This window comes from Mauremys mutica, chromosome 1 (genome assembly GCF_020497125.1).
Source record: "Mauremys mutica isolate MM-2020 ecotype Southern chromosome 1, ASM2049712v1, whole genome shotgun sequence".
Classification (NCBI taxonomy): Eukaryota; Metazoa; Chordata; order Testudines; family Geoemydidae; genus Mauremys; species Mauremys mutica.
In genome coordinates, this window is record NC_059072.1 from 225,737,297 (window position 1) to 225,759,636 (window position 22,340).

The 22,340-nt window shown below is 42.5% G+C and overlaps 1 protein-coding gene across 4 annotated transcripts in view; it reads right to left on the reverse strand.

Annotated features, from left to right (window-relative positions):
• CDKL5 (cyclin dependent kinase like 5) overlaps nt 1-22,340 on the reverse strand; it is a 212,252-nt gene that overhangs the window by 104,666 nt on the left and 85,246 nt on the right. The gene's annotated exons all lie outside the window — the stretch shown is intronic.

Sequence of the window (22,340 nt, forward strand, 5' to 3'; positions counted from 1 at the left end):
TACAAAGTCACCTCTGAAAAAAATAAAAAAAAACCCGTAAGATTTCAGCAAAGAGGGTAATTTTTCAGAAAGTGTCTGAAATGTGGGCTTACAAAGAAAAAGTCACCCCTCAGCCAGAACTACAGAATCTCTACCACAAACCTATAATCATGAAGGGTTTTTACTGTTTTTCGCTTCAGCATTTATACTTTCTCCCAACCCTTTTGCCAAGCTAGCAGAGTCAACCTTTACAAGTCATGTTGCACAGTATAATGGACATATATTCAGATTTATAAGTCTAGGAATGATCAGCATGACATGGCAGATATTATGTCCCAACTGGTGTATTATTTAAAAATATATTGCTTAGAGGCAGTAGGAAGCCTGGTATTGCTTCACTATCTCATGCTTACCAAAAATAGAAGAAGGCTGACTGTTGCATCTCAATCCTTAAATAAAAGGCCTAAAAACTGCTACAGTTTAAGATTCAACATCCTTATAGACACTGGGAAAAAAAAACTAAGATTCCAAGAGGGCGTTCTAAGAAGAAAAAAATTTGTTCCGAATCATTTAAATGTGACCTACAATGTTAATAAAATTCCATCAACTGCACCAATATTTATATTGCACAAGCACCCATGGTCCCTCTCAGGACTGGGGTCGTCTTGTACTACGCACTGTACAAATACATAGGAACATATGCTCACACTGAAGACCATACAAACAAAACCAGAAACATTAAGGGATACAATACACAAGCATAATAATGTGCAAATGTCTCATTAGTTCAATGTATTCATTCTTATCATGGAGCTAGTGATGGTTACATAAATATGAACTGGGGGGGGGGGGGGAAGAGAGAGAAAAAGTGGGAAGGTTGAACAAACAGAAGACAATGTCCTGACATCACAGGCATCCAGATGTGAAGGCTGGGGTTGGGAGGGAGAGAGGGTTTGAGAACAGGCGGCATCAGCTTAGCCTTTCACTGATTTGCTGCTGAGAAAATCCAAAGAGTTCACTGGGGCAGTCTCTACCACCAGGACCACACTGGAACTTGGTGTCTCTGAAGGCAGATGCACTCAGAGTGGGGGTGTTTGCCTGCTGGAATCCAAGGGAGGGAGCGCTGTTTGGTCCCTTTCTCTGCCCCATGCTGCTCTCAGCTGTTACTCAAGAATTCCCTGTTGCTCATGGGGGCTGGCACAACTCACCAACACATGCTCACTGCCTCCCCATATGCAGTTAGAAGGAAATTCAGATTATTAGCTAGCAATGTATTTCTTTTATTGTGGAATTCTGTTGTCCAGGCCTATCTGGATTTCTTGCTCGCCACACCACACTTCTATGGTGGTGGAGTCACGGTGCTTCCTCACAGAATCAGAGCATGTTCACAACCTACATTGTAATCCTAGAAGGTGTTACCCCAAATATTTCTGATACCATTCTCAAGTTGCTGCTGCTGCTGCAGCATGAAAAAATAAAAATCTGCAACATTCATGAAGGACATTTCATCCATAGTACTGGCTGCAGAGCAAAAACCAACTAGTCAGTTTCACTCCGCAGATGGTGCTGCCTGCTTGTAAAGTACTTCTGTTCATAAATATGGCACTACTCCATATCTGCTGTAAATGTTAATTGGCTTCAAGAAGATTGCTCACCGCCTGGTCAAGAAGCATGCTGTCAAAGAAATTGGGCGAGCAAGCCAACTATTGACTTGCTCCATCCTGATTAAGTGTGTTTTGAACCTGTAAGACTCTTCCCTTGCACATCTCAGAATGTATCATACCATCTGGGCACTTAAACAGCCCCCATCACTATTATATGTGAATACACCTGAAATAACTAAAATGAATAGCTTTCTTCATGGCCTGTAGCAGAATTATCATGCATGTTAATGGGTGGGGAACTTGTTCAGTCCAAATCAAGACTAAGACATTTTGTATTTAGTTCTCAACATGGAAAGACTTGGGGTAGTTCTTCTATTACTACATTTGTAAAATGGTTCTTTTGGTTCATATCGCCCACATATTCAGACAAGGCCTTACACAAGTTTGAATCCTTCTCAACACTGCATAACATTTACTATTTTAAAATTTGCAGTCTAAATGGTTAATAAAAGGAGACCCTCAAGGAGATAAACTAAGTAAGGCTATTTGTGGTTTGAAACACCATGGAGACAAGATAGAACCAAAATTAATCTATATTTTAAAGCATTTTTAAGGTTGAGGACTACTGTACCTAATACTACACTAATTTACTGTGTAATAGAAATCAATATTTGACAGAGAATACAGTAATGAAAAGCCTCAGAAGCACTAAACCCCAGGGCCCACTCATGCTTGTACAGTAGGTCTGTTGCACTGTTATATACATTATTTGTTGTTCATCTTGAAGAAAAGGTGTAAAAGTCTTATCCAGGTTATTGTAAGGCTCAAGCCACTATTAGGGTATGTCTTCACTACCCGCCAGATCAACTGATCCAGAGGGGATCGATTTATCACATCTAGTCTAGACACAATAAATCAACTCTTGAGCGCTCTCCTGTTGACTCCTGTACTCCAGCGCCGCAAACAGAGTCGATGGGGGAGCGGCAGCAGTCAACTCACCGCGGTGAAGACATCACAGTAAGTCGATCTAAGTATGTCAACTTCAGCTATATTATTCACGTACATTTCCCCCCCTTCCCCCCCACAGTGTAGACCAAGGGGTAGTTTGATAATAGTGTTAACAGTTGCTTTCATTCAGGAGCTATTTTCTGCTCTTCCAACAAATAGCCCACATACCAATGTATCTTGAAAAATAAAGTCTCACATAATGGCTGATATTTCACAGTGGGGAGAGAAGATTGAAACCCTTACCACTTTCAAAGAATTTACGGTTGAGAAGGGACACAGCACTATGAGTATAAAAAAGTTAAGGAGGTTAATACTAATATAAACATTTCCATGAATTTGAGTTTAATTAAAATAAAATAACAGTTTAAATGAACATTCTTCTGAAGTGTCAGAAGCCAAAACACATCTGGATTGTCAATGTGCTTATCAATAACTGTGATGGGGGGAGCCAAGTTGGAGGAAATTGCATTTGTAAAACATGAACCGGATTCAAGCTGCCTGAAAGAATGCTTGTCTGTTTATGTACTCCCACAGTAATTTATATCAGTGGAAGCAATTCTGCTAAAATTCCCTAGATATGAATATTGGGGGCAATGTATTCTCAGTGGCTGGCCCCAGTTCTGGAATTTGATTGTGCATCCATCAGACCCAGAGTCTGTTGAACTTTCAAGGTATGATGCAAGGCTCAACTATTCCCTCAGGCTTTTGCCTGACTGAAATGTGTTAGGTGCATGTGGTGAGGGAAATAAATTGTATTTCATTTAGTTATTAATGCCTTGTATAAAGTTTTTAAGTGTTTATAAATATCCCTGAGATCATTTATAAAATGATTAGAACAAATGCTTTCCATTTTAGTGATCTATTAGAAAGCCACATTCAAAATAAGCTATATACTAGTGCTTTTTAAAAGTAGCCAAAATTATTACCCCTCAAATGAGTCCAATCCAGCAAGTTTGCCAGTTATTTCTAACCAGAAAGGGAGGGGTAGAGAAACCATTTTGAAGAGAATGTTCCACTAGAATTACATTTGGACTAAATGGCTGTGTAAAGCTACTTTACCCAGGACATTCAGAAGTTAAGATTTATTATCCATTACAAAAATGATGGCATTAACTGAGGCCCTTGTTGACCGAGCAAACAGACCAAACAAGAGAGACTGTACTACACTCTAGCCCCTATCAGAAGTCACTCTGGTTTACAGATAAAGAACATCGGCTGGAAAGTCTCTCCTGTTATACCTGTGCAGCACAAGATAGCTGGCTGTAAGAAAGCTCTAAATTCACAAAAACAAATAAGAAAAATAAGTCTATTTCATGCAGAAATTTGAGAAACATTTATCTAGCATGATCTTGGTTCTTAATAAAAGCTTTGAAAGCCAGAGGGAAAATTCAGACCACCACTTTCTATCAATTCCCAAGTCTGATATGCTTTTGCTTAATGGGGATAATTTGTGTCAAAATTGAGTTTTGTACATTGTAAATTTAAATGTTTTCCAACTGGCCTTGATTTTGAAAGTTAGGTTCTTGCTAGTGTTATTGCTTTCTGGCATGGTGTACTTGTAGATGGTAGCAGTGGTAGGACTATGCAAGCTTACTCACATGGCTCTGCCAGCATGACTCACTCCTTGCACACTAATCCCCCCGTTTTCCAGTCCTCTGCCAGATCCATCTATTTATATTGTGGATGATCTGGACAAAACAACACTGATTAGTTCCATTTTTGAAATGCTCATTCATGACTAAGGACCAAACTGCTCTACTTACACATGACTAGTCCATTGATTTACTATGAGTAAAATGAGCACGATTTGACCCCCATAAGATACAACCCCTCTTTTCACTTATAGTGCAAGATACACTTGGACCTCAGGTGTCCAGATGTCAAAAGACTAATGCATTAACCCAGTGATACTCCAACTGTATTCCTCTATTATTTGTATTACTGTATATCCTAGAAGTCCTAGTCATGGACTTGGACCCCATTGTGCTAAGCACCAAACACACAGAACAAGACGACAGTCCCTGCCCCAAGGGTCTTATAATTTAGGTATCACCAGTGCCTCAGACCTCCAAGGACCCAGAGGAATGGTGTGTCAAGAATCCATGAGGGTCTCTAGTTGAAATTACCATAAGATGGATGCATAACAGATTGAAAACCATGCTCAAATAGTAGTTCTCAATGGTTCATTATTAAACTGAGAAGACATACCTACTGGGATCCCACTGGAGTCTGGTATTATTCAATATTTTATTAAAGACTTCTTGGATAATGGAGTGAAGAGTATGCCTGTAAAATCTCTGGATGACACCAAGCTGGGAGAGGTTGTAAGCACTTTGGAGGACAAGATTAGAATTAAAAGTGACCCTAACAAACAGAAAAATTGGTCTGAAATCAATAAGGTGAAATTCAGTAAAGATCACATGGACAACTATAAAATGGGGGATAACCAGGTAGGCAGTCACATTGCTGAAAAGGATCTGGGGCTTATATTAGATATTAAATTAAAAGAGCCAATGTGATACAGTTGAGAAAAAGGTTAATATCTTTCTGCAGTGTATTAACAGGAGTGTTATGTAAGACAGGAAGTAACTGTTCCACTCTACTCAGCACTGGTGAGTCCACAGCTGGAGTACTGACTCTAGTTCCGAGCACCACGCTTTAGGAAAGGTATGGACGAACTGGAGAGAGTCCACGGGAGAGCAACAAAAACAATAAAAGGTTTAGAAAACCTAACCTATGAGGAAAAGTTTAAAAAAAAAACTGGCTACGTATAGTCTTGAGAAAAGACAACTGAGAGAGGACCTACTAACAGTCTTCAAATATGTTAAGGAGTGTTACAAAGAGGACTGTGATTAATTGTTCTCCATGTCCACTGAAGGCAGGACAAGAAGTAACGGGCTTAATCTGCATCAAGAGAGATTTGGGTTAGATATTAAGAAAAGCTTTCTAACCATAGGGACAGTTGAGCAAAGGAATAGACTTCCAAGGGAGGTAGTAGAATCATTGTCACTGGAGGTTTTTAAGAACAAGTTAGACAAACACCTGTCAGCGATGGTAGAGATATAGTTGGTCCTATCCTCAGAGCAGGGGGCTAGACTTAATGACCTACTGAGGTCCCTTCAGCCCCACATTTTTATGATTCTATGGTTGCTCATTAATGCATTTTGAAATCCTCAAATGGAGAGTGTAATTACAAATGCAGGGCATTATTCTTCCTTTTAAATGATGAAATCATAGGCAGTTTAAGATCACTTGGCATATCTTTCCTTCACGAAAACTTTTCCAAGATGGCTTTTTCTTTCTTTACTTTTTTGCAAGACAACCTCCAGGATAGTCTAGAATACCTCTCAAGGTCCCTTCCAGCCTACATTTCTATTATTCTGTGATCCTCATAGGTGAATCATGGAGCACTCAAAAAGGTATGAAAACCCCCCTTGCATAAATTATGCCACTTAGCCCATTATAAAATAATTGTCAGTGGCAGGACAAGGTTCTAGTCTGATATTCAATCTACTTCAAACAGGCATGCACTAGCACAAAAGTAGCTATATGATTAATCAAGAATACTTAGATTTTAAGTTCTTTGGAACAAGGACCTTTTTTGTTCTGTATTGGCACAGCACCTAGACCAATGGGATCCTAGTTCATGACTAGGGCACTTGAGTGTTCTGATAATACAAATAAGTACTAATACTGTTCCTTTACCAATCATGTGCTAGCCAAGAATTCTCTAATCCAGGAGTCCCCAACGCAGTGCCCTCGGGTGCTATGGTGCCTGTGGGGGCATCTAAATGTGCCCATGTCCTGGCCGGTGGTCGAGCACCCACCAAAATACCACTGAAATTTGGCGGCATTTCGGCGGCTGCTTGACCGCTGCCACGGTCCTTCATCTGGCGCCCGCCAGACAAAAAAGTTGGGGACCACTGCACTAATCAATCACATTTCATCATTACCAATTAACTAAAATCTTAGCATTTTGGCTTTCTTAAATTCTGTAAACGCTACTCAAAGCTTTTTCTGCTGGTACTCATAAGATGGAGTCTCATACTTATAGTCAGGGTTTGAAAGGAAATATTTTCAGACTTCTACTGAAAAGTGATTTGTCTGGGAATTTTTTTTTACATTCATATAAGCATTTAAAATTATATTTACATCCAAGTGTATGAAAAGGCAATGGTACTACAGAGAACTCAATTAAAAGCCATTAGGGCAGCTGCACAGCATTCTGCTGCAGTCTTGAACATGACTCCTACATTAATAGCAATATGTACAATTCATTCACAGAGGAGATGGAAGCATGCAGCCAATAACAAAGGAGTTAGTTACTTACTGGTAACCCTCCAAGGAACAGCAATGTCATCTGCTACATGGGCAGCCGCCTCTTTACTTACCCAGCCAAAAAACATAACACAGCACCTGGCAAGAACTCATGAAGCATGTACATAAAGAAGGAACAGAAATAAATCATGTTTTACAAAAGGACTACAAGTTCCATGTGATTTTGATTAATCAAGAACCATACATTTGGCAAATAGTGAGAGAATTTCTAATCAGTTGGAAAGAAATTGTCTGATATGATCAAAAATAGTTCTCTACCAGAACTCTTTTTTCTATCCTTTCACCCTCAAATGTCAATATAATAAAATCAATTGATACTTCTGTTTGAGCCAAAACCAGATTTGTCAAAAACATGGCCATGACACATTTCTTGCCCATTTCACAAGAGAGGCTGACCTTTTTTCTGATATGCCTGAAACAGACACGGTATTATATGTCCTTTGGATTATCTATCAATTTAGGAGTCATGTTCAGGACTGCAGCAGCTGGAAGAATGGGGGCTCAGCAACTATTTTTTTTCCTGTTACCATTTCTTGTCATCTTTCGCTGTGTCTGACAATTCATTTCAATTTCTGACTGCCATCATATTCCTCTAGCCCCAGTTTCACTACCAGGGTTACATACTTCAATACTTTGGTCTAATGATTGTCCTATTGCAGTTGCTTGCTTGGGACACACCAAGATGTCCCAATTAGTTAACAATACAATATCATTCTAACATTACATTGCCTTGATTTTGACATACCAGACAATACTAGTTTTCTTTCTATAACAAGGCTGTTTCGTCTTCTGAGAGGACAGGTTCCTACCCCTCACTTAGACGAGATTGAAGAGTCAGGATTAAATGACAAGAAGGCTGATTTGAACACTACCACAAACTGTGATATGAAGGGACTTATTGAGAGACATTATATGAGGGGACCCACATTCATCTGGGTTGCTAACCTCTTGGATCAGCAAATTGCCAGAGGAATAAGCCACACTCTCTAGAGATCAGCAGAGTATGTACATCTCAGTTGTTTTAGGCATGAAGCTGTGATCTTCCATGTAAGACAAATAAAAACAAAACAAATGGTGTGGGTAGTTCATGCTGCTTTATACAATCTGGCCAAACGTTACTTATATAAGTACTGTTACAGTTGAGAAAACAGCAACAACTCAAACACCAAAAATTTGCCATCCAAGCGTGTCTGCCTTACTCCAGCAGATGCCATGCCTATGGCGAGAATGACAAAAAATGGTCACTTGCTTGTGCAGACTGCAGGCAGCAATCATTACAAGGCTCATTCAAGACAGCAAGTAAACAATGTCTGGATGAATCCATTACAGAGAGATATTACTGGGGCTCATTGTCAAAATATTGCTTCAGAGCCTCCTTGATATGAATAGCCCCCCCATTGAGCCCCTATAATAGTACTGGTATCTGGCTGCTCAAAATCAGCTGCCAGATGATCAACCTTAACTCTCCACTCCTGGGGAAATGTTTCCCCCTTAGCTTCACAAATGTTATGTAGAGCACAGCAGGCTGCTATGACGATCCGAACATTTTCCTCATTGAGGTCTAACCTTCCAAAAAGGAACCAGCAACACTTCAATCTGCCAAAAGTATGTTTTATGGTCATTCTGCACCTACTGAGCCTCTGGTTGAAGCACTCCCTGCTGCTGCCAAGGTTTCCAGTGTAAGGCTTCATGCGCCATGGGAGTAAGGAATAGGCAGAATTCCCCAGGATCACTATGGGCATTTCCACATCCCCTATTGGAATCTTTTGGTCTGGAAAGTCCCTGATTGCAGCTTTTTATACAGGCCACTGTTCCTGAAGATGCGTGTATCATGCATCTTTCCCGACCACCCCATGTTGATGTCGGTGAAATGACCGGGTGATCCACCAGCACCTGCAATATCAGAGAAATACCCCTTTCTGTTGATGTATTCTGTTGCAAGATGGTCTGGGCCAAAATTGGGATATGCATCTATTTCTCCCCACCACAGTTACGGAATCCCATTGCCGCAAAGCCATCCCGCTATTTCCCACACATTGCCCAGAGTCAGTCCTTCGTAGCAGGAGGCAGTTAATGGCCCTATACATTTGCATCACTGCAACCCCCACGGTGAACTTCCCAACTCCAAATTGACTCACAACTGACCAGTAGCAGTCTGGAGTTGCCAAGTTCCACAAGCAATCGCCATTTGCTTTTCCACCATGAAGGCAGCTCTCATTTTGGTGTCCTTGTGCTCTAGGGCAGGGGAGAGCTCCACACACAATTCCATGAAGGTGGCTTTGCATATCTGAACGTTCTTCAGCCACTGCTCATCATCTCATACCTGCAAAATGATATTTCCCAAGGCCAGAAGTGATAGTCCACCATGTGCAGCTGCTCTGTGAATGCCAACATCAATTCTCAATTGTTTCTTTCCATGGCACACAGCAGGGCAGGCACTATGGATTCCTGTTCAGATTCACAGCTCATGAAATATTGCAGGATCAGCCGCGTTGTGTTCACGCAGCACAGGATCCATGCTTTCAGGCAGAGAGCAGACGCACAGTTTACGGGGCAATTGAAAAAGGGCACAAAACATAGTTGGAAGCCTATGGAATAATGGGACAGAGAAAACTGCATCATGGGATGCTGAGCCCACCCCCCATGATGCATTATGATCTATTCCCAGAGGTAGAAGGTAGTGAGTTGCACAGTGGCATAGTTACCCATGGTGCACTGGTCTCTGTCGATGCTACAGCACCAACCGTGTACATACTGAGCTGACACAGGGAGCGTTGTGTGAACATGCACAAGTGATGTAATTACACCAGTTCATTATTATTGACATAATGTAAGTCAACTTTACTTTGTAGTGTAGACGTGGCCTTGGTGTGAAGAATGAATCAGAGAAAAAACAAAAAACGGAAGCCTAGCTCTAGATGTTATATCCCACTTGGAAAAAAGTGAAACCAATGAAGCAGGGTCAATCTGCCAGTTCACTTTAAGAGACATAATGACATCAACAGCTTAGTTTTTTTCCTATCTGCTGTTGGATGAAGTTAAACACACTGGATTCAATTTTCCAGTGAGTTACACTGGTGTAAATCAGCAATAACTCCTCTGAAGGCAATGGAATTACACCTTAGTACTTCTTGTGTAATTAAGAGGGCAATGAAGTTCATCTGGGCTAAGAGGACAACAATGAAGAATGGTCAGCTAGGGAGAACCCTATAAAACATTTTACTAGAAAGGAAAGCCCAGGAAACTGTCAAAACACTACCACTTTACGTACAAGGTAAATGCATTTACATCTGTTCACATGTATGGGTAGCACATACAATTCTTAAGTTCAGGAACATGATAATTTGAAGTGTTAGCAGCACTAGTCAAGTTTGCTTTCTGCCACTGCTGCCAAACAAAGAACATGAAAGCCACTGTACATATAACAACATTGTGGAGTTCTGTTCCAGGGCTTCATGGAAAAAAGGCTCCAATATGCCTACTCCTGGATTCAGTACTGAAGTTGATGCTCCAGGATGGAGCTGATTCCTTCAGACTTAGAATCAGAATTCATGGAATGTGATTGATCAAAGAGCTCATGAAAAAGGGATTAATGTGACCTACAGCAGCAGAATACACTGTTAAATCCCTACCCCACCTTTCCTCAGGCATAGGAAGCCATGTTGTTACCAGTTGCAGACAAGCTAGGATTGAGACCTCAGTTCCAATTGCTGTGAGCCTTCAGTACTGGGACCATTGTGCCTTCATTGCCACAGCCAGCTGTGGAAGTTTGATACAGCTCTCTTCAGCTCAATGAATGTACTTTACAAAAGGTCTTGCATGTGTAACATCTCTTCATGACAGGTGAAGAGGCAAGAACTCTCTGTCTGCCTGCTCGAAGGGATGGATCAACAATCTGCCAACCAGCGCAGCAACTTGAGGCAAGTAAGGGCTCCCTTGCCAAAGGGAGGCTACAAATAAACCCCAGGACCTGCGGCAACTGACTAGGCAAGCCCCGGTAAACTGGGCTAGTGGGGCCATGCCCCAAAACTGAAGAGACTTGTAGGAAGTAGCCCAGGGAAGTGGGGAAGGAGATCCATCTCTCCTATTTAGGGGTTGAGCTACACAGGGCCCTGGGCTGGGACCTAGTAGAGAGGGAGTGCCCAGGGCCCCCTATGACCCCCTCTGACCTTACAGGCTGCCTGGCCACAGAAGACTATCACATCATGAAAAAAGGCATCTTCCAAAAGAGTCAAAACATGCTGGTGAATACTGAACACTAATTACACTATCATTAATTTTAAAAATATTTTAAAAGATAAAAAGCAGTAAGCTTTCCCAGGAGGCATCCAGCAGGGGCAATGACAGACAATGCCAAGTTCTTTCTAGCTATCAACAGCTGTCAGAAGTAAAACAGCAGTAACGGGCTAGGCATAAAGCACAACAATGCTGTACAGAAAAGTTCAGAGGGTCTGGACTTCACACAGGCAATGCTTAAAGACAGATAAAGCAATACAAAGAAAGCATGTCTAAAATGAATGGAAACCCGTGGAAGACTGATGGGAATACTGACTGTATGCACAAAACAGGATATTGAAAATTCACTGCTGACATTCTGGCCACTGATCCTGGGAAGATCTTCCTACAGTAAGACACAACATAGGGGCCTTAATGCCATTAATCTTTCAAGCTAATGGTAAAACTGGGCAATGGGCACTGCCAAGACACCTAAATACTGCGCTGATCGTCAACAACTGCATGGTTGTGTAAGCAGAGCAACTCTTGGGGTGCTCTAAACAAGATGCAGGTAGAAATGGCCTTGTAATGAGCAGCAGCAGGATTAAGGGAGTGCAACGCTGAGCTTATAACTACACCTTTGAGTATGCACACATACTCTTGCGATGTGTTCCCTACAGCTGGGTCACACTGGAGGATCTGGCCCATCTTTTTTCTTCATTCCTAATAGGATTTGTTAAACCTGAAATGGTTTATTTTTAAAAAATGGAGGCAATGATATAATTTCATCCTATAGCCCATAAAATGGATGATTTGGGGTCATATTACAGGACTAGTATGCAAATTTATGCTATGCATGAGGAGGACAGGCAAGTAACCTTTGGAATAAATACCTATAACTTTTGGCCTTTTGTGTTGGGGTGGACTCCCCATACTAGCCCTGCAAGAGCTGACTTAGGCCAGGTGAGCCCAATCAGCTACTTAGGCAGAAAGCAGGGCAGATTTAGGTTGGAGGCAGCTAATTAAGGACAGACTCACCTGCAGGAACAAGCAGGGCCTGTATAAAGCCAGGTAAGCTGGCTGCTGAGAGGGAGGGACAGGATACAGGGAATTAGGCTACAGTCACTCCTTTGGCTGGAGGCTGACAAATTGAGAAGGGGGCGGGGGGAGCTGAGCATGTAGGAAGAAGCCCAGGGAAACAGCAGCAAGAGGTAGACTGTGGCTGCTTTTTACAGGGTGCCTGGGCTGGAACCCAGTGTAGAGAGGGTCTGGGTTCCCTTACCAGCCGCTGGGGAGTGGCAAGGGCATTGGAGGTGCCAGTCAGGCAGCAGGTCTGGAAAGACTGAATTCCCTGGAAGAGGAGGACTTTAGTGACCTGGCCAGATGGCCAAGCCATAGAGAGGAAGCTGCAGACCCGGGAGTGAGCAGGCAGCAGAGTGAGACTAGATAGGGAAAGATAACATTGAAGAGAGAACACAAGCTGTCAGAGCGAATCCTGAGGATGACCAGCAGGGGGCACCACTCAAGACAAGTGGACCCCGTGACAGCTTTATTTAGATATCCTTTTATCTTGAAAGTGTAGAGATGATGTAAGTAAAGTTTGACTCCTCAAATCTCTTAAAATCCAAAATGTCTTGAACTTATTTCTCTGACTTCATTCCTCTGCAAGAATAAAACAGCTAAACATATTCCTGTAAATCAATTTGTCACCCTGGGACATTGTCTGTTGGGCGTTAAGGTTACTCTGCTAATTCTGTTTTAAGAAACCTTTTAGCTGCTAATCTGGATGAATTTACATTATTCTTGCTGTTTTTTGTCAAGCAAAACAGGTAACACTCAACTTAGTCACATTTCTCACTTTGTCATAAGATATCAGATGCAGTCTGCAAAAGGTCATTTACAAAGTTTTGGGGAGTCTTCTAGCCTTCAGTGGGGAAAAACCCTATTAATTTGGGTGATAACTGGACAATTTTAAAGAGCACTCATTTGGTTCTGCAGGCAGAGGAGCATTATGATGTTACAGTTAACTCAGCCAGTCCTCCCTCCAACCCTCCAGTTCATTTGGATAGATCTGTCCCATTGGTTTGAGACACTAAATGATGCTGCAGGTTAGGACTGGAGTATTTGCAAGAGCTGGGGGTGTGGTAGAGACAGGGGCGGCTCTACGTTTTTGGCCGCCCCAAGCAGTCATGCCCGGGAGGCGCCCCGGAGCCGCGGGAGCAGCGGACCTCCCGCAGGCATGACTGCGGAGGGTCCGCTGGTCACGCGGCTCGGCTGGACCTCCCGGAGCTGCGGACGGTTCGCAGGTCCGGCGGCTCTGCTTGAGCTGCCACAGGCATGCCTGCGGGAGGTCCACTGGAGCCGCGGGACGAGCGCCCCCTCCGCAGTCATGCCTGCGGCAGGTCCGGTCGTCCCGGGGCTCCGGTGGACCTCCCGCAGGCATGACTGCGGCAGGTCCACCAGCCCAGCCTGCCGCCCCCCCGGGAAAGGGCCGCCCCACGCGCGTGCTTGCCGCGCTGGGGTCTAGAGCCGGCCCTGGGTAGAGAGGTTCAGGACTGAAATAGTGGGAGCTGCTTCAGCTCAGGAGTTATACTGGCTCAGTAGGAGTGAGGCTGGAGTTATAAGTTATGACTCTCTCCACACTATCCCTGGCTCAGGCAAGATGACTCATCTTTGCCCAGTCAACTGTTTTTCAGCTCAGCTAAACAGTGCTACAGGCACATATTCTACAGCTCTAACTGGGCACAGTCAAAGTGAGAGTTGACCACAGCAGGCAGCAGTGTTTGGGTTTAAGGTTACTGACGGGAGGAAGTGAGGACTGGCAGAGTTACCGATGATGTGACAGTGGTGCTGTTCAAAGACTCCTGCCTGCACCACCAAATGGGTAGTATCAAAAGGAAGTTGTTAATATGAAAACGATGAAACAGAGAAGAGGAGGAGTATTTTAAATTACTTAATACTAAAATTTGGGTTTAGTGGCAGTACCCTGTAAAATTGCTATAGGTTCAAGGATAGAGACTGTTTTTGCCTCTCCGACCACCTGCCAGCTTGCCCTTCATATGCAACAAGGTGTGTGAGCCTCTGGTGAATATTGGCACAACTAGTCATGCTGGTCCCAAAAACAGAGAAATGACAAGAGTGGGAGATTTATTGAAATATACTTACCATTGGAAAAATCTAGATTTCTAGATATTGATAAAGTAGGTATGAATGGATATAAGGGTATGTCTACCCTACACACCAAATCGGCAGGCAGCGATCGATCCAGTGGGGGTCGATTTATCGCATCCAGTTTAGACACGATAAATCGACCCCCACTCTCTCGTCGCTCTCCACGCCACAAGAGGCACAAGCGGAGTCGACGGGGGAGCGGCAACAGTCAACTCACCACGGTGAAGACACCAAGGTAAGTTGATCTAAGTACGTCAACTTCAGCTACGTTATTCACGTAGCTGAAGTTGCTTAACTTAGATCGATTTCCCCCACCCCGCCCCAGTGTAGACCAAGCCTAAGAAAGTTCTTCTTTCCTTGTACACACACATACTTTCATACTGTTGTCATACTTTCTCTGATTAATCTCGTTGGCTCACTCGGTTCAAATCCTGAAAGCCATTCTAGTTTGAACATCACTCCATTTGGAAGTAAAATCCATCTATTTATTCAGGTCTTCCATTAATGAGAGATATTTGACTTCCCTTTGGCAGTACATCTCCTGTCTGGAATTCCTCAGTCAGTAATTGGCTGAGACATCAGATTGTAAGTGTATTTGCCATATTTGGAGGGAGAAGTGTGCCTGTCTACTCTGGTTTATTTTATTATTAATTGTATCCAGTTATGGGCTTATAACATAACAATCACGACTCTACTTCGATAAAGTGAATGCCTCTATCCTCAAAACTACATGAAATGTCTCAAATCATGAGGTGGAGTATGCTCAACTGTATGGTGTGCAGAATTTTAAACGTCAAGGTTGGCCTACAATCTGACAGATTCTTTTTTCACTGCTTCAGTTAACAGCAGTGGTTCTCAACCAGAGGTCTGGGGTCCCCTGTGGGGTCATGAGCAGGTTTCAGGGGATCCACCAAGCAGGACCAGTGTTAGACTTGCTGGGCAGAAAGCCAAAGTCCCACTGCATGGGGCTGAAGCGTGGGGCCCTGAGCCCCACCACCTGGGGCTAAAGCAGAAGCCTGAGCAACTTAGTTCCATGGGGCCCTGAGCAATTGCCCTGCTTGCTACCCTTTAATGCCAGCCCTGGCTTTTTATATACAGAAAACCAGTTATTGTGGCACAGGAGGGCCATGGAGTTTTTATAGCATGTTTTTTTGGGGGGGGAGGGGGCGCTCAAAGAAAAAGGTTGAGAACCCCTGGTTTATAGTACACTGCATTATTATAGATAATTGGTTAGTAGCACTGCCTATTAAGGCTACCTGACACTTCCCATTATAAGACACTGTATTCAATTGATTATTAAACTTTCCAAAACCTCAACCATTTGGACTGAAATTTTCCATACTGGGTGGGTGTGTGTGTGTGTGTGTGTGTGTGTGTGTGTGTGTGTGTGTGTGTGTGTGTGTGTGTGAAATCTTGAGACCTTTTCTCTGAAATGCTCTTGTGCATCCATGCTTTGGTGTCTGACAAAAAGGTCATCCGCTGCCAATGATCTAACTTTTGCCTTCCCTGTAAAAAATCTGCCCAAATTTGGAGTTCAGTTAAGATTTTAGATTTTAACAGCTAAAAATCTCTGAAGATTGAGCCTCTCGGCTCCCAGTACTGACAATATTGTGAAGTCACTATCCCAACCAAGCAACTATGCATGATCCCTCCAGTCATGGGCTACAGGAGTGAAGCAGGACTTTCCCTGTAATTGCTGTGCACGCATGTGATTTGGGCACTGCTCCCTCCTGCTGGCACCAAGGCAGCACAGAAGAGGGAGTGATTTGAATGCAGTGGGGACAAACTGGACAAAATGGGGAAAGAAAGGAATAGACTGGGACTTGAAGTGGGGGGAATGGGTGGGGGTTCAATTGGAGCTAGCCAGGCAAAAAGACAGGGAGCCCAAGGGGAAGAGGAAGGACAGGCTAGAACTGATTTGGCAAAGAGAGGGGGACACAGATTGGACAGGGTGCTGAGGGAGGAGGGAACTGGAACTGGCTGGACCAGGAGACTGGGACTAAGAACCTAGTAGAGAGAGTTGGGGGGAGGGGAAGGAAAAATTGTGTCAATGAGCAGGGGCGGCTCTAGGCACCAGCAAAACAAGCTGGTGCCTAGGGCGGCAAAATGTAGGGGGCGTCCGCTGCTGTCGGGGAGGGCGGGAGGCTGGGCCGGCGGACCTGCCGCAGTCATGCCTGCGGGAGGTCCACCGGAGCCCCGGGACGAGTGGACCTGCCGCAGGCATGACTGCGGAGGGGGCGCTCGTCCCGCGGCTCGACTGGACCTCCCGCAGGCATGACTGCGGCGGGTCCCCTCTTCCCGCGGCTCCGGTTGAGCTCCCGCAGGCATGCCTGCGGCAGGTCAACCGGAGCCGCGGGACCACGGCACCCGCCGCACTCATGCCTGCGGCAGGTCCGCTCGTCCCGGGCTCCGGTTGACCTGCCGCAGTCATGCCTGCGGGAGCTCAACCGGAGCCGCGGGAAGAGGGGACCCGCCGCAGGACCGGGGAAGGGCGGCGCAGCGCGCCGCGCTGCTTGGGGCAGCCTGATTGCTAGAGCCGCCCCTGTCAATGAGCTGGGGTACAAGGACAGAACTTGGTCTGGCACAAAGAGACTGGAATAAGGAGCCAGGTACATTAAAATAGAGATTGAATGAGCAACCTAGGGTGGGAGATTAGGAGCCCGTGGAGAGAAGTCGGGGAGGGGGGTGGGAAGACTGATCCAATGAGGAGTACTGGGCTAGGTTTTGTTGGGCAAAGAGAAGACGTGGCTAGGAAAGAAAAGTGTGTCCACTGAAGCACTCTCCAGCCTGGAATGGAACCCAAGAGCACTGAGTGTCATCATTGCTCTGATGTCTGCAAATATCTGTGAAGCATACCAACAAAATGTAAGACTTATTTTCCCCAACCCAACCAGTGTTAGTCCACAGGGACGATGATGCCGTCAGTTCCTCAAGTGGCAGAGGTCTATGCAGTGGATCTAAAAGGTTCCAACCCTGCTAATGCACCATGTAGGTGTCATCATGATCCCATATGATGGAATTTCAGGTATATTTTTAGATTTTTTTTTAAGCAAAAAACCTAAAAATTCCACACAAAATGCTACATTAAGAGAACATTAAGGTTGCAAAGACTAGCACTCAAAAGGTAGAAAATACCATAATTAAGGCTGCTTGTACAATCTCAATTTGGCTCCCTTGTTTCTATGCATTATGATATAGTCTTTAATTACATGATCACATACTGTTTTTGCCACAGGAACCCTGCCTTCTTCAGTCCACAGAATGGAACTGCTCTGGGATGAATCAATCTCGTGTAGTGAAGAAAGCTGTTCCCTGCTTCATTTGATGAGAAGTTGGAAGGTATGTGGAAACAAGACTGAAAGAAGGGAAAGGAAACTCATGGTTCAGGCAGCTGATGGCTGCCTCTGCCTCAGATTTTCTATGTGAGCTGGCAAATCACCTAAACCAAACTTTTCATAGGTGGTCGCTAGCTGCATGTTTTATTTTCTGGGTACATGATTTGAGATCCTGGGATCTGAATTGCAGAAATGCTGAGCTCTCACCGCTGTAACTGAAGTCAAAGGAAGCTATGTTCTGACATATGAAATGCTAAGTACTCTGGAAAAACAGGCATTTCAAATCGGTCCCTAAAAGGTAGTGGATGCTTTTGACTAATCTCTGTGCCTCCATTCCCCATATATAAAATGGAGATAATACCGCCCCCTCACCTCACAGGGGTTTTGTAAAAATAATTTCATTAATATTTGTGAAGCACTCATACTAGAGTGCTAGAGAAAAGCCAATGAGGACATTAATAATTCTCTCTTCAGAACAAGGTTTGACTCATGTACAGTAAATAAAGGCATGGGGCCATACACCAAAATACTGAACAAGAAGAATAAAACAATGAATAGCTGATCATTAAGGCAGCCAGGTGTCCTGTAGGGAAAAGATACTATGTGATCATGAAATTAAGACTACTATAATTGTGCACAAGTGGGCCAAATTAAGGTTGCACATGCATCTAAACATTGTTTGTTTTAACTTTGTTGGGAAAGCTGAACACAGAAATAAAATATCCTAACAAAAGATGTCTATTAGCAATAACAGATGCATCGTGCTGTTGGTTAGCATTTCTAGGATGAAGAAATATTAGTCATCCTGGAGGAGTTTACTTTTGCATTCATGATGATACACCCTTAGAACAGAATAGCTAGGTGTCAAAAATTAGGTTTTTATTTTGTATAGCCCATTCTCCCCTTATCTAAGCATATAAATACACACACATGCACCACACTACAATAGATATGAAGTTTACCAATAGTAAGTCACTCTATCTTTTGATAACTTTGCAATTATGGGGCCAGATCCTCAGTTGATATAAATTTACATCAGCAGAGAATCAGGACCAATGCATATTATATCACTCTGTCTCTAAAGATGAGTAGTTAAATTCCTGCATTCTGATTCTTAGGAATAAATTGCTACTTCCGGGAAAGAAAGGAAAACTGCATTTACTGAGGGATCATTACTGGGGAGGAAGGTAAACTTCTGACAATTTGGTAGGATTTCCAGTCTATGTCCAAGAGACTCCTTTACTGGAATAGTGTGGATGTTGCGGATCAGGACTGAGTTGCGTTGGCACAGCTGTGTTGGGAAGCCTACACAGCCCCTACCAGCATTAAATGTGGGTCAGGCCACCATTATCAGTCCATCATTTTCATAAGCACTAAATCTGTCCATTGTCTTTTTAAGCTATACAGAAGGAAAATGAAAATTACTTATTTAAAATATGAGATAACTAGTGCAGCATGTCACATCTATCAGTGAGATGAAAGACTGTGATAACCATGGCATAACGGAAGCTTTTTGTCACAGCCGACACACAGGCCTAACCTGACTCTCACTCAACTGGTCTACATGACATATAGACTTAAAAAAAGCTGGAACGGCCATTCATTTTAGATAAGCAATTTCTATTCCAACCACACAAAGTGAGGAGGCCTAGTATGTAAAGTGTTATACAAGGATTTGAACTGAGTGAGAGTATGCAGGGAACTTGCTTTCCACTCAGCTCCAAATTTCACTCAGTCATAAAAATAAACGTTTTAAATCAAACTAATCAGCAGCGAAGTAGTAAAAATGTTGATGTGTATGGCAGGGCTACATTTTAAAAGACGAACACACTTCTGTATGCAAGAATGTGTACATTCACATTCATACAAAAATACCATAATTTTGTGAAGAATCAGGCAACAGTACATGAAAACTAGCTATTTAGTGTTTAAAACTCCATTTCCTGGAATAAATATGAAATTTGCATATAAAATCAGTACTTCAGTGTTTGTTTACTTGTACACTTCAAAGTGCACAACTGTACACTTTTTTTTGGCTTGCAAATGGATTTTCTTTTTTAAGTGGCAGCTCTTACAATTGTTATTGTTACAGAAATGACAGCTCTGAAACCTGAGAATAATGACAGAAGTTCCTGCCCCTTAAAGCTAATTACAGGCCACCTGTAGACTCGATTCAAATGACAATGTACTTGATTTATAGTTCTCTTTGCAGACATAGGAAAAAGTTTAAACTGTGCAGAAACAGAAGAGCAGCATACCATTGCTTAGTACCTCAATCTTACCTTTTTTATTAGTAGTAGTAGTATTAATGTGTCATCACACTTGGAGCTGCAACATGGGAGAAATATACCCAGCTTGGACAATCATGGAGGAAGAGATGGTCCAAGAACTTAACTGTTTTACAGCAGAATTTTTGCCTTTCAGAGAACTCTTCTTAAAAATTAGGTATTTTGTACTAATATCTTTTTGTACTATTTCAAACTTTTAAACATTTTTATTCATAATTTTTGGGACTGTCAGTTAATCGCAGTTAACTCAAGCGATTAACTCAAAAAATATTAATCACAGGTTTAAACGCACTGTTAACCAATAGAATGCCAATTGAAATGTATTAAATATTTTGGATGTTTTTCTACATTTTCATATATATTGTATTCTCTGTTGCAACTGAAATCAAAGTGTATTTTTATTACAAATATTTCCACTGTAAAAATAAGAAATTGCACTACAGTACTTTTATAAGGTGAATTGAAAAATACTATTTCTTTTATCATGAAAATGCAACTTATAAATGTAGATTTTTTGTTTATCACATAACTGCACTCAAAAACAAAATATAAAACTTCAGAGCCTACAGGTCAATTCTGTCCTACTTCTTGTTCAGCAAAATGCTAAGACAAACAAGTTTCTTTACATTTACAGGAGATAATGCTGCCCTCTTCTTATTTACAATGTCACCAGAAAGTGAGAACAAGCGTGCATGGCACTTTTGTAGCCAGCACTACAAGGTATTTATGTGCCAGATATGCTATACATTCGTATGCCCCTTCATGCTTCAGCCACCATTCCAGAGGACATGCTTCCTTGCTGATGATGCTTGTTAAAAAAATAATGTGATAATTAAATTTGTGACTGAACTCCTTGGGGGAGAATTGTATGTCCTCCGCTCTGTTTTACCTGCATTCTGTCATATATTTCATGTTATAGCAATCTTGGATGATGATCCAGCACATGTTCATTTTAAAAACACTTCATAAAACACAAAGAAGGTACCAATGTGAGATTTCTAAAACAGTTACAGTTCTCAACCCAAGGTTTCAGAATCTGAAGTGCCTTCCAAAATCTGAGCGGGATGAGGTGTGGAGCATGCTTTCAGAACAAAAGAATACAGAACCTGAACCACCAAAAAAGAAAATCAACCTTCTGCTGGTGGCATCTGACTCAGATAATGAAAATGAACGTGCGCCGGACCGCACTGATTTGGATTGTTATCACGCAGGACCTGACATCAGCGTGGACACATGTCCTCAGGAATGGTGGTTGAAGCATGAAGGGGCATATGAATCTTTAGTGCACCTGGCACATAAATATCTCATGACACTGGCTAAAACAGTGCCATGAGAACAACTGTTCTCACTTTCAGGTGACATTGTAAACAAGAAGCAGGCAACATTATCTCCTGCAAATGTAAACAAACTTGTTTGTCTGAGCGATTGGCTGAACAAGAAATAGGACTGGGTGAACTTGCAGGCTCTAAAATGATACATTTTTATTTTTGATAGTTTTTTTGTACACAGTTCTATATTTCTAAGCTCAACTTTCATGATAAAGAGACTGCACTACAGTACTTGTATTAGGTGAATTGAAAAATACTATTTATTTTGTTTTTTTACAGTGCAAATACTTGTAATCAAAAATATAAACAGTGTACATTTGTATTGAATCAATAGATTAGAAAATGTGGAAAACAATCCAAAAATATTTAAATAAATGGTATTATTGTTTAACAGTGTGATTAATCACACAATTAATCGTGATTACGTTTTTTTAATCGCTTGACAGGCCTACTAATTTTATAATACAGAGTCAAGATAGTCAATCTATAAATGGCAATTTCATATAATCCTAAGGACTAAGTATCCCAAGTTGAACTTAAACATCTGAAACTAGATTTAGGAGGTAGGCATTACATGTTCTACAATTTTTATTTTATTTTAAATAGCTTTTCAAGTAAAGGCAAGAGGGACAATGCAATAAGAACACAAAAGAAGAAAATGAAAGTGTAAATAGACTCTTTAGTAGACAGTCTACACTAGGCATTTTGGTATCTTAACTGCAAAGTAGGAAGGGAGAATGAGGTATTTACTTCTTGGACAAGTTCCTCCTAACTTTTTGTCAGCTTTGATCCTTCCTTTCCTTCACATCAGCACCACTCTTCATTCCCTTTGCACTGATCCCATGAAAGCATATATATACACACACATATATTTGGGGTCGGGAAGGAATTTTCCTCCAGGGCAGATTGGCAGAGGCCCTGGAGGTTTTTCGCCTTCCTCTGCAGCATGGGGCACGGGTCACTTTCTGGAGGATTCTCTGCAGCTTGAGGTCTTCAAACTGCAATTTGGGGACTTCGATAACTCAGACATAGGCTAGGGGTTTCTTATAGAAGTGGATGGGTGGGATTCTGTGG